Source organism: Aedes albopictus, chromosome 2, assembly GCF_035046485.1.
Source record: "Aedes albopictus strain Foshan chromosome 2, AalbF5, whole genome shotgun sequence".
NCBI lineage: Eukaryota > Metazoa > Arthropoda > Insecta > Diptera > Culicidae > Aedes > Aedes albopictus.
This window is the reverse complement of record NC_085137.1, coordinates 395660383-395673043: the sequence shown is the minus strand read 5'-3', so window position 1 is coordinate 395673043 and position 12661 is coordinate 395660383. Positions and strand designations below refer to the sequence as shown.

Sequence of the window (12661 nt, the reverse complement as noted above, 5' to 3'; positions counted from 1 at the left end):
TTCTCCAGAAATTCTTCCAGGAGATCCTCCAGGAATTCTTCCCGGAGTTCCTCCAGGAATTCTTCCAAGAATTCCTCCAGGAGTTCTTCCAGTAATTCATCCAGGAATTCTTCCAGGAATTTCTCCAGGAATTCCTTCAGGAATTCTTCCAGGAGCTCCTTCAGGAATTCTTCCAGGAATTCCTCCAGGGATTCCTCCAAGAATACCTCCAGGGATTCCTCCAGGAATTCATCCGAGGATTGCACCAGTAATTCCTCAAAAAAATCATCCTAGAATTCCTCCGGGCATTCTTTCAGGAATGCCTCCGGAGATTCTTTCTGGAAATTCTCCACGAACTCCTCCAGAGATTGCTTCAGGAATTCCTCCAGGGATTCCACCAGGAATTCCTCCAGGAATTTTTCCAGGAATTCCTCCAGGAATTCTTCCAGGAATTCCTCCAGGAATTCTTCCAGGAATTCCTCCAGGAATTCTTCCAGGAATTCCTCCAGGAATTCTTCCAGGAATTCTTCCAGGAATTCCTCCAGGAATTCTTCCAGGAATTCCTCCAGGAATTCTTCCAGGAATTCCTCCAGGAATTCCTCCAGGAATTCTTCCATGAATTCCTCCAGGAATTCTTCCAGGAATTCCTCCAGGAATTCTTCCAGGAATTCCTCCAGGAATTCTTCCAGGAATTCCTCCAGGAATTCTTCCAGGAATTCCTCCAGGAATTCTTCCAGGAATTCCTCCAGGAATTCCTCCAGGAATTCTTCCAGGAATTCCTCCAGGAATTCTTCCAGGAATTCCTCCAGGAATTCTTCCAGGAATTCCTCCAGGAATTCTTCCAGGAATTCCTCCAGGAATTCTTCCAGGAATTCCTCCAGGAATTCTTCCAGGAATTCCTCCAGGAATTCTTCCAGGAATTCCTCCAGGAATTCTTCCAGGAATTCCTCCAGGAATTCTTCCAGGAATTCCTCCAGGAATTCTTCCAGGAATTCCTCCAGGAATTCTTCCAGGAATTCCTCCAGGAATTCTACCAGGAATTCCTTCAGGAATTCTTCCAGGAGCTCCTTCAGGAATTCTTCCAGGAATTCCTCCAAGAATTCCTCCAGGAATTCTTCCAGGAATTCCTCCAGGAATTCTTCCAGGAATTCCTCCAGGAATTCTTCCAGGAATTCCTCCAGGAATTTCTTCGGGGATTCCTCCAGGAATTCCTTCGGGGATTCCTCCAGGAATTCCTTCGGGGATTCCTCCAGGAATTCCTTCGGGGATTCCTCCAGGAATTCCTTCGGGGATTCCTCCAGGAATTCCTTCGGGGATTCCTTCAGGAATTCCTTCGGGGATTCCTCCAGGAATTCCTTCGGGGATTCCTCCAGGAATTCCTTCGGGGATTCCTCCAGGAATTCCTTCGGAGATACCTCCAGGAATGCCTTCGGGGGTTCCTTCAGGAATTCCTTCGGGGATTCCTCTAAGGATTCCTCCGAGAATTCGTTCAGGAATTCATCCAGGAATTCTTCCAGCGATTCCTCCAGGAATTCATCCAGCAATTCCTCCAGCAGTTCATCCAGGAATTCCTCAAGGAATTCTTCCAGGAATTCTTCCAGGAAATCCTCCAGGAATTTTTCCAGGAGTTCCTCCAGGAATTCTACCAGGAGTTCCTTCGAGAATTCTTCCAGGAGCTGCTTCAGGAATTCTTCCAGGAATTCCTCCAGGAATTCTTCCAGGAATTCCTCCAAGAATTCCTCCAGGAATTCCTTCGGGGATTCCTCCAGGAATTTCTTCGGGGATTCCTCCAGGAATTCCTTCGGGGATTCCTCTAGGAATTCCTTCGGGGATTCCTCCAGGAATTCCTTCGGGGATTCCTCCAGGAATTCCTTCGGGGATTCCTCCAGGAATTCCTTCGGGGATTCCTCCAGGAATTCCTTCGGGGATTCCTCCAGGAATTCCTTCGGAGATTCCTCCAGGAATTCCTTCGGGGGTTCCTTCAGGAATTCCTTCGGGGATTCCTCCGGGAATTCGTTTAGGAATTCCTCCAGGAATTCTTCCAGCAATTCCTCCAGGAATTCATCCAGCAATTCCTCCAGGAATTCATCCAGGAATTCCTCCAGGAATTCTTCCAGGAGTTTCTCCAGAAATTCTTCCAGGAGATCCTCCAGGAATTCTTCCCGGAGTTCCTCCAGGAATTCTTCCAAGAATTCCTCCAGGAGTTCTTCCAGTAATTCATCCAGGAATTCTTCCAGGAATTTCTCCAGGAATTCTTCCAGGAATTCTGCCAGGAATTCCTCCAGGAATTCCTTCGGAGATTCCTCCCGGAATTCCTTCGGGGGTTCCTTCAGGAATTCCTTCGGGGGTTCCTTCAGGAATTCCTTCGGGGGTTCCTTCAGGAATTCCTTCGGGGATTCCTCCAGGAATTCCTCCAGGAATTCTTCCAGGAATTCCTCCAGGAATTCTTCCAGGAATTCCTCCAGGAATTCTTTCAGAAATTCCTCCAGGAATTCCTTCGGGGGATCCTTCAGGAATTCCTTCGGGGGTTCCTTCAGGAATTCCTTCGGGGATTCCTCCAGGAATTCTTCCAGGAATTCTTCCAGGAATTCCTCCAGGAATTCCTTCGGGGGATCCTTCAGGAATTCCTTCGGGGGATCCTTCAGGAATTCCTTCGGGGGTTCCTTCAGGAATTCCTTCGAGGATTCCTCCAGGAATTCCTCCAGGAATTCTTCCAGGAATTCCTCCAGGAATTCTTCCAGGAATTCCTCCAGGAATTCTTCCAGGAATTCCTCCAGGAATTCTTCCAGGAATTCCTCCAGGAATTCTTCCAGGAATTCCTCCAGGAATTCTTCCGGGAATTCCTCCAGGAATTCTTCCAGGAATTCCTCCAGGAATTCTTCCAGGAATTCCTCCAGGAATTCTTCCAGGAATTCCTCCAGGAATTCTTCCAGGAATTCCTCCAGGAATTCTTCCAGGAATTCCTCCAGGAATTCTTCCAGGAATTCCTCCAGGAATTCTTCCAGGAATTCCTCCAGGAATTCTTCCAGGAATTCCTCCAGGAACTCTTCCAGGAATTCCTTCAGGAGCTCCTTCAGGAATTCTTCCAGGAATTCTTCCAAGAATTCCTCCAGAAATTCTTCCAGGAATTCCTCCAAGAATTCCTCCAGGAATTCTTCCAGAAATTCCTCCAGGAATTCCTCCAGGAATTCTTCCAGGAATTCCTCCAGGAATTCTTCCAGGAATTCCTCCAGGAATTCTTCCAGGAATTCCTCCAGGAATTCTTCCAGGAATTCCTCCAGGAATTCTTACAGGAATTCCTCCAGGAATTCTTACAGGAATTCCTCCAGGAATTCTTCCAGGAATTCCTCCAGGAATTCCTTCAGGAATTCTTCCAGGAGCTCCTTCAGGAATTCTTCCAAGAATTCCTCCAGAAATTCTTCCAGGAATTCCTCCAAGAATTCCTCCAGGAATTCTTCCAGGAATTCCTCCAGGAATTCTTCCAGGAATTCCTCCAGGAATTTCTTCGGGGATTCCTCCAGGAATTCCTTCGGGGATTCCTCCAGGAATTCCTTCGGGGATTCCTCCAGGAATTCCTTCGGGGATTCCTCCAGGAATTCCTTCGGGGATTCCTCCAGGAATTCCTTCGGGGATTCCTCCAGGAATTCCTTCGGGGATTCCTCCAGGAATTCCTTCGGGGATTCCTCCAGGAATTCCTTCGGGGATTCCTCCAGGAATTCCTTCGGGGATTCCTCCAGGAATTCCTTCGGGGATTCCTCCAGGAATTCCTTCGGGGATTCCTCCAGGAATTCCTTCGGGGATTCCTCCAGGAATTCCTTCGGGGATTTCTCCAGGAATTCCTTCGGGGATTCCTCCAGGAATTCCTTCGGGGATTCCTCCAGGAATTCCTTCGGAGATACCTCCAGGAATGCCTTCGGGGGTTCCTTCAGGAATTCCTTTGGGGATTCCTCCAGGGATTCCTCCGAGAATTCGTTCAGGAATTCATCCAGGAATTCTTCCAGCGATTCCTCCAGGAATTCATCCAGCAATTCCTCCAGGAATTCATCCAGGAATTCCTCAAGGAATTCTTCCAGGAATTCTTCCAGGAAATCCTCCAGGAATTCTTCCAGGAGTTCCTCCAGGAATTCTTCCAGGAGTTCCTCCAGAAATTCTTCCAGGAGCTCCTTCAGGAATTCTTCCAGGAATTCCTCCAAGAATTCCTCCAGTAATTCTTCCAGGAATTCCTCCAAGAATTCCTCCAGGAATTCTTCCAGGAATTCCTCCAGGAATTCTTCCAGGAATTCCTCCAGGAATTCTTCCAGGAATTCCTCCAGGAATTCCTTCGGGGATTCCTCCAGGAATTCCTTCGAAGATTCCTCCAGGAATTCCTTCGGGGATTCCTCCAGGAATTCCTTCGGGGATTCCTCCAGGAATTCCTTCGGGGATTCCTCCAGGAATTCCTTCGGGGATTCCTCCAGGAATTCCTTCGGGGATTCCTCCAGGAATTCCTTCGAGGATTCCTCCAGGAATTTCTCCAGGGATTCCTCCGGGAATTCGTTCAGGAATTCATCCAGGAATTCTTCCAGGAATTCCTCCAGGAATTCTTCCAGGAATTCCTCCAGGAATTCTTCCAGGAATTCCTCCAGGAATTCTTCCAGGAATTCCTCCAGGAATTCCTTCGGGGATTCCTCCAGGAATTCCTTCGAAGATTCCTCCAGGAATTCCTTCGGGGATTCCTCCAGGAATTCCTTCGGGGATTCCTCCAGGAATTCCTTCGGGGATTCCTCCAGGAATTCCTTCGGGGATTCCTCCAGGAATTCCTTCGAGGATTCCTCCAGGAATTTCTCCAGGGATTCCTCCGGGAATTCGTTCAGGAATTCATCCAGGAATTCTTCCAGGAATTCCTCCAGGAATTCATCCAGCAATTCCTCCAGGAATTAATCCAGGAATTCCTCAAAGAATTCTTCTAGGAATTTTTCCAGGAATTCTTCCAGGAATTCTTCCAGAAATTCCTCCAGGAATTCCTCCAGGAATTCCTTCGGGGATTCCTCCAGAAATTCCTTCGGAGATTCCTCCAGGAATTCCTTTGGGGTTTCCTTCAGGAATTCCTTTCGGGGATTCCTCCAGGAATTCCTCCGGGAATTCGTTCAGGAATTCATCCAGGAATTCTTCCAGCAATTCCTCCAGGAATTTATCCAGCAATTCCTCCAGGAATTCCTCAAGGAATTCTTCCAGGAGTTCCTCCAGGAATTCTTTCAGGAATTCCTCCGGGGATTCCTCCAGGTATTTCTCCGGGATTCTTCCAGGAATTCCATCGGAGATTCCTCCGGGGTTTCTTCCAGAGATTTATCTATAGAAACCTTCTAGGATTCCTCCAGGACTTCTTCCGGGGATTCCTTCAGAAATTCTTCCGGGGATGCCTTCAGAAATTCTTCCAGGATCCCTTCGGAGATTCCTCCGAAAATTGCACCGGAGATTCTTCCGGGAATTCCATCGAAGATTCCTCCGGGGTTTCATCCAGGAATTCCTCCGGAGACTCCTCCAGGAATTTCTTCGAGTATTCCCCCAGGAATTCCTTTAGGGATTTCTCAACGAATTTCTCAAAATCCAATTTCTTCAGAGATTCGTCCAGGAATTCCTTCGGGTATTCCTCCAGGAATTCCTTTCGGGATTTCTCACCGAATTTCTTTGGAGACGCCTCAAATAATTCTTCCGTTGTTCAGGGAATTCCATCGGAAGTATCTCAAGTAATTTCTTCTGGGAATCCTCCAGAAATTCCTTCTGCGAATTCTCCAGGAATTCCTGCGGGGATTGTTCCAGAAATTCCTTCGGGGATTCTTCCAGAAATCTCTTCCAGGATGTTTTCTGGAATTCCTTTTGGGATTTCTGCAGAAATCGCTTCTGGGATTTCTCCAGAAATTGCTTCTGGCGTTTTAAAGAAATTTCTTTCTGGATTTCTTTAGGTACTCCTTTTGGGATTTCTTCAGAAATTTCTTCAAGGATTTCCATCGGTGAATTTTACAAATAGTTTGGAATGCCAGGATGGAAAAATTCCACGCAGAAATCATGGAGGAATATCAGACAGAAGTCTTGGTAGAATTCAGGCCAGGATTAAGGATTGTGGGGGTCCGGGGCCAGAGCGGATGTGGAGGCCTGGATGTGGGGCCCGGCCCCCTTAGATCCAGCCCTGAGGAATCCCAAGAGAAATACCAGAATAAATTCCTGAAGGAATTGATAGATGATTCCCTTGATGAATTTCTGGAGAATTCCCTGGAAAACTTCCCGAGAGAATCCCATTAAGGATTCTTTAAGGAATCTCTGGAGGAATTATTCTGGAAAAATCCTTGGAGGTATTCCCTTGAGAATCCCCGGAGAAATTCCTAAGGAATCCCTGGAGGAATTGAGGGAGGAATCCCTGGAGGAATTCCGGGAGGAATCCCTTGAGGACTTCCTGAAAGAATCCCATGAGGGATTTCTTATGGAATACCTGGAGAAATCTCTTGAAGAATCCCTAGAGGAATTCCTTGACAAATCCCTGGAAGAATTAAGGGAGGATTCCCTGGAGAAATTCCGGAAGGAATTTCTGGAAGACTTCCTCGAGGAATTCCATGAGAGATTTCTTCAGGAATTCCTGGAGAAATCTCTAGAGGAATTCCTGAAGAAATCCCTAGAGGAATTCCTGGAGAAATCCCAAAAGAAATTCCTGGAGAAATCTCTAGAGGAATTCCTGGAGAAATCCGTAGAGGAATTCCTGGAGTAATCTCTAGAAGAATTCCTGGAGAAATCCCTAGAGAAATTCCTGGAGAAATCCCTAGAAGAATTCCTAGAGAAATCTCTAAAGGAAATCCTGGAAAAATCCCTGGAGGAATACTTGGAGGAATTCTTGGAAGAATCTCTGGAGGAATCCCCGGAGGAATTCCTGGAGGAATCCCCGGAGGAATTCCTGGAGGAATCCCCGGAGGAATTTCTGGAGGAATCCCCGGAGGAATTCCTGGAGGAATCCCCGGAGGAATTCCTGGAGGAATCCCCGGAGGAATTCCTAGAGAAATCCCCGGAGGAATTCCTAGAGAAATCCCCGGAGGAATTCCTGGAGGAACTCCTGGAGGAAACCCCGGAGGAATCTCCGGTGGAATTCCCGGAAGAATCTTCGATGCAATTTTCGGAGGAATCTCTGAAGGGATCCCTGGACAAATTTCTGAAGGCATCCCCGGAGCAATTTCTGAAGGAATCCCTGGAAAAAGTCCTGGAGGAATCCTAGAAGGCTTCCATGGATGAATCTCTGGAAGAAACCTCGGAGGAATCTCCGATGGAATTCCTGAAGGAATCTCCGAAGAAATTCACGGATGAATCTCCGAAGGAATTCACAGATGAATCTCCGAAAGAATTCCTGGAGGAATCTCCGAAGGAATCCTTGGAGAAATTCCTGAAGGAATCCCCGGAAGAATCCCAGGAGGAATCTTAGAAGGATTTCATGGATGAATCCCCGGGGAATTCCTGGAGGAATCACCGATGAAATTCCTGGAGGAATTTCTGAAGGAGTCTTCAGATGAATTTCTGAAAGAATCGTCGGAGGAATTCCCGGAAGAAGCCCTGGAGGAAGTTTAGAAGGATTTTAAGGATGAATCCCCGGAGGAATTCCTGGAGTTATATCTGCACAAATTGCTGGAGGAATCACCGAAGGAATTTCTGGGAAGAATCCTCTACGGAATTCCTGGAGGAATCCCTGGAGGAGGCTCCGGTGGATTTTCCGAATACCCGAAGCAATTCCTTTTCGAATTCGAAATCACATTTTTCCAGCCGGATATTTTCTAAAACAAATCGTGTCTGGTTGCAGCAAACAGCCAGTTGGCCCGCTCAGAATATCACCGGTCAAATAGAGCTGGAGCGCTTCGAATTGCTGGTCAATCTTCCAGTTTGCTGTGGTCCAGATCAGTTGATTCATGCCTGCTCCTGGGAGGGGAGTTCGCTTGTTCTTGCCGATTGTTCCGGTTCCATTCCAGTCAGATTGGTAAACAAAGAGTTTCGTCGATTTTTTTTTCTTTTTTCTCTCTCAAGATCGACTGTCAAAATTACTTTGGTAAAAATGCACTTTTTTCCTTGACCTCATTTCTTGCGATCTGAGTACTAAGCTTAAAATACGTGCCGGTTTTTGTTTTCGTGTTTCGATTATGCATTTTTTCCAGTGTAAATTCATGACGTCAAATCAAAGGCCTTTTCATTTCAGACGTTTGCTGACCTGCCAGATTTATATACCTTGTTCCTGAAACGTCGAATCAAAACGTCGTCTGTCGTCCGCCGTCTTCGTTCGGTCGTCGTCGTCGTCGTCGCGAGAAAAGAAAACAAGCGCCTCCGTTGTGTAGTGTTTTTGCGTTAAATTTTCCCCAACAAAAAGGTGCAAATTCTACTGGAAAATATCCAAACCGGGCAGACGAAAGTGCGCGGCATCGATTGCGATAGTTTTCGTCGGATTTCCCGAGTGGCAATATCCGAAAATGGACGTTTGAAAAAGTGGATCTGCATCGTCGCCCTTGCATTATTATCGCCGCAGACTTCCTCTCTACATAAGGTAATGAATGGGATTTTCTTCCTCCTACTTATCTACCTATGCTCGACGCGCGGGGTGTATTATTTTTCGGCTCATCGCGCGGTGCGGTGGCGGAGCGCTCTATCTAGCTATTGTTGGGTGGATTGTTTCACAGAGTGGTAAAAGAGTGTTCGCTGTTGTGGGTGCATGAGCACCGGTAGGGGGGTAAGGTGGAACGAGTGATACTGATTCGCGGTGGTGGGATCGGAAGATGATGGGAGAAAAGTACTTGATGGGAAGGCAGATCGGCCCTTTCATGTACTTTCGCGAGTGCGTTCGGTGCGTTTCGCGGAGCAATAACAGCACCAGCAGTAGCATCAGTTCGTCTCTAGTTGATGGAGATGGGGGACTGTGTGTGTAATGCAATTTGTAATCGATTTATTATTCATGTTCAGTCGGTTTTCTAGATTTTAAACTAAATGTAATTTCCAAACTAACTAAGGTATGTTGACTTACTTGACTTAATTAAAAGTTAATGTAACTGACAGATTTTCGTTGATATAAATTACAATTATGTAGCCCATGAATAGTATAAAAGACCCTAAATTTGTCTCTTTTGATTCAGACGTCATTCTTCCTAAAACTAGTTACAGGTATGTTCCGTTTTTATCACTATCCGTTTTTGTCACTATCCGATTTCGTCAACATTTCATTCCGTTTTTGTCAACACTAATTTTTTGTCAAATTTATTCCTTCGAACACGAGTTATAACTTAACATTAATCTTGAAGCAATGCATCCGTTAATGAATTTGAAACAACTACCAACAATGACATAGAAGACGTATGTATACGCCACAGTAGCTTTCAACACATTCAGCTATAAATAATGTTAATTCATGCTTTCTCTCAAGCATAATTTTGCTTCTTATTTTAAAATGAGAAAAATTAAACCAATAGTCCAATAGAAAAATTAAACCGAGCCAATTTAATTAATCAAATTCTGGCAGCAGGTGGCAGGAGGTAATACGTGAATATCAATATCATCATCAACAATTTTGTCGTTTTGTAAAATGGCTCAATCATTTTCCAAGTGTAACACAAGATGCTAATCATGATAGAGCAATAATAGATAAGATGTTCATATAAAATCATCAAAGAACGGATTTGATTATCCGGCAATAGAAAAAAAAACACCATGGATAATCGGACTTTTTTCATTTCATTAGCCTATTGTGTTAGGGCACAATTGATGTCCCTTCCAGGGATTGCTCCAGAATGTCCATCTGGGTATTCTTCCAAGAACTTCCTTCTGAAGATCCTTCTTCTCCTTTCTTCGTCTTATTATTATTATTCTTCTTTTCGGCTCTACGTACCAACTTTAACTTGGCCTGTCACTTCAAGTGTTCTTCAAGAACTACAGTTTAGGGCTTTCTTTGCCTGAATTTTTACACTACAATCTTTTAAACAAGACTTTTTTAACCCTTTCCTTCCCACGACTTTTTTTGACCAAAATAAATAAATAATTCACTATGTAACAAAAATGGTGGAACAAAACAGTCATATTTTATGCTAAATTATAGCATGCAGTTCAATTTGATCGAAAATAAAGTGGTGCTCTAGAGCACCATTGGGCATATGAGTGACTTTTTTCTTGTTTTTATTTTTTATTTTTTTTAATAAGAAAAGCTATCTAAAAACAAATTTGTGAACTATATGTATACATTGCACAAATATTAATCTTCTCAATGCATTTGAATTTAATTATTGTTATACAAGGTTTTAGGTTGATTGTTTTTTTTCGCGAATTTTAACGAAGAGAGTAGTAAGCATTTTGTTCTATATCTTTTTCTATTATATTTTTGTAGTTCGAAGAGAAATACTGCACACTCGCATAACAGTCTCATTTTTACTGAGTTTCCCGGGTTTTCTATTCGTATGCGAGTGGTGGCACAACAGGTTATTATGGTGTTATTTAAAAAGATTTATTTAATCCAACATTTCCGAATCAGATCATAAAACAATAATACAATAATACCCAAGTAACCACTAAGCCGTAAAAATTGGCACCAAGTTGGTTCTATATCCACATGAAGAGCAATGTTAACAGAGCTCATTAGAACTACATCCTATAATAGATCTGCTTAAAAGCCAATTTTGGCGAAATATTCGGCTGATATACGGCCAGCTTCAATCTGCGTACCGAGTCTCTGGTGAAAGAGTTGTCAAAAATGGGTAAAGAAGAAAAAGAAAGTTATTTACTTTCTTTATTTTTTTCTCCGGATGTTTTCCATCGAATTCTACTTTTCTTCGATTTTTACGGCCTGATCCAGATTCGATCTGATGTCCTCGGGGTTGTTGGTCTTAAGTGGATGTCGTCACGTTTCCCATCTGCTCCATCGATGCACCAAGAGATCGGTTCGCTCAGCACCGTATTTAAGGAAAAGAAGGCAATAAGTTGGGACAGCATTGATGTTCCGATCCGAATGTTCCGGATGATCCGATGTTCGGATCTGAAATCGGGCACAATGTGGCCGCATTGGAAATGTAGGTATAAAATGGTTTTATGGAGGGTGGAGAGAGATCTGGAGGAGATGCAGCTAGGGAAGTTTGGGAGGTTGACGAGGTTCCGTAACAAGAGGAATCAAAATGGGGCCCATCGATTAGTTTTAGTGTTCGTATGTAGGAAAAACGATTGCAACTCCACAGGTAAACATCCGATGCAATTCTGTTTCAATTTAATGCTTGAAGTGTCCGGCGACAAGCTTCCGCCGCCCTATCGATTGTACGAAATTTCCGAGGAGATTTTATTGTCTTGCTTCGGTTCAGTTTTGTTTTGCTTGAAATCAGCTTTGATTGATATAAACGTCATGCACGCCAAGCCTTTTAACAGCACTGTCAGGCTTCTTATTCGGCTGATAGACACTGGGTTTACAAGCACTATAGCATAGCGTCATATACTAATATACGGCTTATTTCAGTGCTTACTATTTATAATGCCTGAGAGCATTTGAAAATTTCCTACTGAGCCTATTGACACGAAAAAGCTGCTGGATGACCTTTAGACCGCTTACGCCAGTGCTTAGTGGTTACTTGGGTAGTTATAGAGCACTGTAAATGAAAACAAAATAACAAGTTTTTCAAACCGCCGAATTAGTTCTCAATCTGCGTTATGAAACTGAACAAAACAGTTTTGATCTTGTAGAACACATAATGGAACATCGCATTTCGAACATCCGAAGCTTGTAAAATGATTGCGTTCATCGCAATGGAAGCAGCGTACTCGTTGGTTTAGCACTACCGGCCAATGAGCAAGATTGTCAAATCTGGCCTCCGCCGGAACAACTTTTCTTGTTACCCGATGTTTCTTTCGTGTACGCACAATTTTGTAGTCGGTCTTCTACGTTTAACTACTGCTTTCCCGCAGAGTATGAGGTAGTCAGCCACAGCAATACGAAAATCGAGTAGGCTCATGTGATTTGTATCACCTCGTTGTTCTGTATGCCTGCGATATAGCAACCAGCAGCCGTTGGCTATGGCAGCATCCAAAAATGCATGAAAATCCTCATATAGTACTTTTTGGTTCCAATACTCGTTCGGTAGAGCGCCACCAAAAAGTCGTTGAGGTCGATCCCGCCCATGTTCTGATTGTAATCGCGTACAATCATCGGTCTATCCACGGAGATGAACTTCTTCTGTGCAGTTGACCAACGGTTGACAATGTCCAAAGGCATGACTCCGTTGTACGTTGATATAAGATGAATCGCTTTATTGTCAATCCATGTAACGATTATGATATTATCACTCGAAATATAGGCATCATATGATCCGCGTCCTTTCGCCATCAGTTCTTTGTCTGCTATGAAGTTTGCGTTGCAAATCCTTCCTGGACGAATGGTCCCGGTGTACTGGAATCCGCGATTTTTCAGTTCCATTGCCAGACTGTAAGATGAGAACCAGTTGTCACCAAAAATTCGTACTTGCTTGTGTTCAGGTAGGGTTGCAACAAGCTTTAGAACCACATCGCCACTGATGCCCCAATCTCCACTAGGTTGTTCGTCTGATTTTCCTGTGTAGATATCGAAATCGTGAAGTATTCCATCTTTTCCTGCACGTCCCTTGACATTGATCCCGAACCGATGAGGCTTGTTCTTGTTGTACTGACGAAGAGGCGAGCGCGC

General features: G+C 44.5%; 2 protein-coding genes across 7 annotated transcripts in view; one reads left to right on the top strand and one right to left on the bottom strand.

Annotated features, from left to right (window-relative positions):
• Nucleotides 1-12661, bottom strand: part of LOC115253479 (KAT8 regulatory NSL complex subunit 2) — a 598461-nt gene that overhangs the window by 411215 nt on the left and 174585 nt on the right. The gene's annotated exons all lie outside the window — the stretch shown is intronic.
• Nucleotides 8236-12661, top strand: part of LOC109410789 (transcriptional repressor p66-beta) — a 41761-nt gene continuing 37335 nt past the window's right edge. For 4 of the 6 annotated variants that reach the window (XM_062853242.1, XM_062853240.1, XM_062853239.1 and 1 more), the window contains exon 1: nt 8237-8524. The gene's annotated coding sequence lies outside the window, so the exon portion shown is untranslated. Of the gene's footprint in view, nt 8525-12661 lie in introns of all 6 variants that reach the window. The other 2 variants (XM_062853241.1, XM_062853237.1) reach the window with 1 other exon arrangement.